General features: G+C 47.9%; 1 protein-coding gene and 5 non-coding genes across 7 annotated transcripts in view; all 6 read right to left on the reverse strand.

Annotated features, from left to right (window-relative positions):
- Positions 1–5,000, reverse strand: part of atp7b (ATPase copper transporting beta) — an 83,802-nt gene that overhangs the window by 57,814 nt on the left and 20,988 nt on the right. The window lies entirely within an intron of this gene.
- Positions 653–725, reverse strand: trnar-ucu. Its single transcript has one exon. It is a non-coding gene; the product is annotated as a tRNA-Arg (tRNA).
- On the reverse strand, positions 1,479–1,551 carry trnar-ucu. The gene has a single exon. It is a non-coding gene; the product is annotated as a tRNA-Arg (tRNA).
- Positions 2,304–2,376, reverse strand: trnar-ucu. Its single transcript has one exon. It is a non-coding gene; the product is annotated as a tRNA-Arg (tRNA).
- trnar-ucu lies at positions 3,127–3,199 on the reverse strand. The gene has a single exon. It is a non-coding gene; the product is annotated as a tRNA-Arg (tRNA).
- trnar-ucu lies at positions 4,772–4,844 on the reverse strand. The gene has a single exon. It is a non-coding gene; the product is annotated as a tRNA-Arg (tRNA).

Raw genomic sequence — 5,000 nt, forward strand, 5'->3', positions numbered from 1 at the left:
AAGAACATTTAAGAAATGCTGAGAAAATAAATTACACTCTGTACACACTCTGGGCAACTCAGTGTCCAGAACTCTGAACAGCCAACACCCTGTGCTTATTGCTTCACTTTATTTGGGGTGTTTATGTTGTCTGGTAGGACTTGTGAAACCACATGAAGACCAGAGAGTACCAACGATTTGAATCACTGAATCTAATTCCATTAAAAGAGGGGAGTAGCAGGAGCACGTGTGACGTGCTCAAACACAGCTGAATCAAAGGTTTGAATTACCTCTTCAGCATGGCATCGAGTTTGGCAAAGGCCTGATAACAAGCCATTCATTTGATTCAGGTGTGTCAGAACAAGGATGCACCTAAAATCTAAAGAAAAGTAGCTCTCCAGGACTGGAGTTGGAGACCCCTGTGCTAGGCTATGTACAGATAGGGAGCCGCCCTTGGTGATCGGGGCAGTTATAGTACCCGACTGACTCACTCGGCGCCTGTACTGCAGGGTGACTTGGCTGCGTTTTTGGGGCATCAGGTCCTGACTGTCGTCTGTTTTGGACACAGTTCAGAGAATCCGCCATCCAAAACACATAGCAGAGGATGGTTTCGATCCATCGACCTCTGGGTTATGGGCCCAGCACGCTTCCGCTGCGCCACTCTGCTGGAGAGCACCTCAGATGGGACTCGAACCCACAATCCCTGGCTTAGAAGGCCAGTGCCTTATCCATTAGGCCACCGGGGCTGATGAGCGCTTGACTTCCTTTCTTTGGAGGTTGTTTCATGGTTCGAGTGAAAGCCATGGTTTCAAGCTGATTTTTAGTTCAAAGATGAAACTGTATTTAAGAACATTTAAGAAATGCTGAGAAAATAAATTACACTCTGTACACACTCTGGGCAACTCAGTGTCCAGAACTCTGAACAGCCAACACCCTGTGCTTATTGCTTCACTTTATTTGGGGGTGTTTATGTTGTCTGGTAGGACTTGTGAAACCACATGAAGACCAGAGAGTACCAACGATTTGAATCACTGAATCTAATTCCATTAAAAGAGGGGAGTAGCAGGAGCACGTGTGACGTGCTCAAACACAGCTGAATCAAAGGTTTGAATTACCTCTTCAGCATGGCATCGAGTTTGGCAAAGGCCTGATAACAAGCCATTCATTTGATTCAGGTGTGTCAGAACAAGGATGCACCTAAAATCTAAAGAAAAGTAGCTCTCCAGGACTGGAGTTGGAGACCCCTGTGCTAGGCTATGTACAGATAGGGAGCCGCCCTTGGTGATCGGGGCAGTTATAGTACCCGACTGACTCACTCGGCGCCTGTACTGCAGGGTGACTTGGCTGCGTTTTGGGGCATCAGGTCCTGACTGTCGCCTGTTTTTGGACACAGTTCAGAGAATCCGCCATCCAAAACACATAGCAGAGGATGGTTTCGATCCATCGACCTCTGGGTTATGGGCCCAGCACGCCTTCCGCTGCGCCACTCTGCTGGAGAGCACCTCAGATGGGACTCGAACCCACAATCCCTGGCTTAGAAGGCCAGTGCCTTATCCATTAGGCCACCGGGGCTGATGAGCGCTTGACTTCCTTTCTTTGGAGGTTGTTTGGCGGTTCGAGTGAAAGCCATGGTTTCAAGCTGATTTTTAGTTCAAAGATGAAACTGTATTTAAGAACATTTAAGAAATGCTGAGAAAATAAATTACACTCTGTACACACTCTGGGCAACTCAGTGTCCAGAACTCTGAACAGCCAACACCCTGTGCTTATTGCTTCACTTTATTTGGGGTGTTTATGTTGTCTGGTAGGACTTGTGAAACCACATGAAGACCAGAGAGTACCAACGATTTGAATCACTGAATCTAATTCCATTAAAAGAGGGGGGAGTAGCAGGAGCACGTGTGACGTGCTCAAACACAGCTGAATCAAAGGTTTGAATTACCTCTTCAGCATGGCATCGAGTTTGGCAAAGGCCTGATAACAAGCCATTCATTTGATTCAGGTGTGTCAGAACAAGGATGCACCTAAAAGCTAAAGAAAAGTAGCTCTCCAGGACTGGAGTTGGAGACCCCTGTGCTAGGCTATGTACAGATAGGGAGCCGCCCTTGGTGATCGGGGCAGTTATAGTACCCGACTGACTCACTCGGCGCCTGTACTGCAGGGTGACTTGGCTGCGTTTTGGGGCATCAGGTCCTGACTGTCGTCTGTTTTGGACACAGTTCAGAGAATCCGCCATCCAAAACACATAGCAGAGGATGGTTTCGATCCATCGACCTCTGGGTTATGGGCCCAGCACGCTTCCGCTGCGCCACTCTGCTGGAGAGCACCTCAGATGGGACTCGAACCCACAATCCCTGGCTTAGAAGGCCAGTGCCTTATCCATTAGGCCACCGGGGCTGATGAGCGCTTGACTTCCTTTCTTTGGAGGTTGTTTCGGCGGTTCGAGTGAAAGCCATGGTTTCAAGCTGATTTTTAGTTCAAAGATGAAACTGTATTTAAGAACATTTAAGAAATGCTGAGAAAATAAATTACACTCTGTACACACTCTGGGCAACTCAGTGTCCAGAACTCTGAACAGCCAACACCCTGTGCTTATTGCTTCACTTTATTTGGGGTGTTTATGTTGTCTGGTAGGACTTGTGAAACCACATGAAGACCAGAGAGTACCAACGATTTGAATCACTGAATCTAATTCCATTAAAAGAGGGGAGTAGCAGGAGCACGTGTGACGTGCTCAAACACAGCTGAATCAAAGGTTTGAATTACCTCTTCAGCATGGCATCGAGTTTGGCAAAGGCCTGATAACAAGCCATTCATTTGATTCAGGTGTGTCAGAACAAGGATGCACCTAAAATCTAAAGAAAAGTAGCTCTCCAGGACTGGAGTTGGAGACCCTGTGCTAGGCTATGTACAGATAGGGAGCCGCCCTTGGTGATCGGGGCAGTTATAGTACCCGACTGACTCACTCGGCGCCTGTACTGCAGGGTGACTTGGCTGCGTTTTGGGGCATCAGGTCCTGACTGTCGCCTGTTTTGGACACAGTTCAGAGAATCCGCCATCCAAAACACATAGCAGAGGATGGTTTCGATCCATCGACCTCTGGGTTATGGGCCCAGCACGCTTCCGCTGCGCCACTCTGCTGGAGAGCACCTCAGATGGGACTCGAACCCACAATCCCTGGCTTAGAAGGCCAGTGCCTTATCCATTAGGCCACCGGGGCTGATGAGCTTGACTTCCTTTCTTTGGAGGTTGTTTCGGTTCGAGTGAAAGCCATGGTTTCAAGCTGATTTTTAGTTCAAAGATGAAACTGTATTTAAGAACATTTAAGAAATGCTGAGAAAATAAATTACACTCTGTACACACTCTGGGCAACTCAGTGTCCAGAACTCTGAACAGCCAACACCCTGTGCTTATTGCTTCACTTTATTTGGGGTGTTTATGTTGTCTGGTAGGACTTGTGAAACCACATGAAGACCAGAGAGTACCAACGATTTGAATCACTGAATCTAATTCCATTAAAAGAGGGGAGTAGCAGGAGCACGTGTGACGTGCTCAAACACAGCTGAATCAAAGGTTTGAATTACCTCTTCAGCATGGCATCGAGTTTGGCAAAGGCCTGATAACAAGCCATTCATTTGATTCAGGTGTGTCAGAACAAGGATGCACCTAAAATCTAAAGAAAAGTAGCTCTCCAGGACTGGAGTTGGAGACCCCTGTGCTAGGCTATGTACAGATAGGGAGCCGCCCTTGGTGATCGGGGCAGTTATAGTACCCGACTGACTCACTCGGCGCCTGTACTGCAGGGTGACTTGGCTGCGTTTTTGGGGCATCAGGTCCTGACTGTCGTCTGTTTTTGGACACAGTTCAGAGAATCCGCCATCCAAAACACATAGCAGAGGATGGTTTCGATCCATCGACCTCTGGGTTATGGGCCCAGCACGCTTTCGCTGCGCCACTCTGCTGGAGAGCACCTCAGATGGGACTCGAACCCACAATCCCTGGCTTAGAAGGCCAGTGCCTTATCCATTAGGCCACGGGGCTGATGAGCGCTTGACTTCCTTTCTTTGGAGGTTGTTTCGGGCGGTTCGAGTGAAAGCCATGGTTTCAAGCTGATTTTTAGTTCAAAGATGAAACTGTATTTAAGAACATTTAAGAAATGCTGAGAAAATAAATTACACTCTGTACACACTCTGGGCAACTCAGTGTCCAGAACTCTGAACAGCCAACACCCTGTGCTTATTGCTTCACTTTATTTGGGGGTGTTTATGTTGTCTGGTAGGACTTGTGAAACCACATGAAGACCAGAGAGTACCAACGATTTGAATCACTGAATCTAATTCCATTAAAAGAGGGGAGTAGCAGGAGCACGTGTGACGTGCTCAAACACAGCTGAATCAAAGGTTTGAATTACCTCTTCAGCATGGCATCGAGTTTGGCAAAGGCCTGATAACAAGCCATTCATTTGATTCAGGTGTGTCAGAACAAGGATGCACCTAAAATCTAAAGAAAAGTAGCTCTCCAGGACTGGAGTTGGAGACCCCTGTGCTAGGCTATGTACAGATAGGGAGCCGCCCTTGGTGATCGGGGCAGTTATAGTACCCGACTGACTCACTCGGCGCCTGTACTGCAGGGTGACTTGGCTGCGTTTTGGGGCATCAGGTCCTGACTGTCGCCTGTTTTGGACACAGTTCAGAGAATCCGCCATCCAAAACACATAGCAGAGGATGGTTTCGATCCATCGACCTCTGGGTTATGGGCCCAGCACGCCTCGCTGCGCCACTCTGCTGGAGAGCACCTCAGATGGGACTCGAACCCACAATCCCTGGCTTAGAAGGCCAGTGCCTTATCCATTAGGCCACCGGGCTGATGAGCGCTTGACTTCCTTTCTTTGGAGGTTGTTTCGGTTTCGGTTCGAGTGAAAGCCATGGTTTCAAGCTGATTTTTAGTTCAAAGATGAAACTGTATTTAAGAACATTTAAGAAATGCTGAGAAAATAAATTACACTCTGTACACACTCTGGG

This window comes from Oreochromis aureus, linkage group 23 (genome assembly GCF_013358895.1).
Source record: "Oreochromis aureus strain Israel breed Guangdong linkage group 23, ZZ_aureus, whole genome shotgun sequence".
NCBI lineage: Eukaryota > Metazoa > Chordata > Actinopteri > Cichliformes > Cichlidae > Oreochromis > Oreochromis aureus.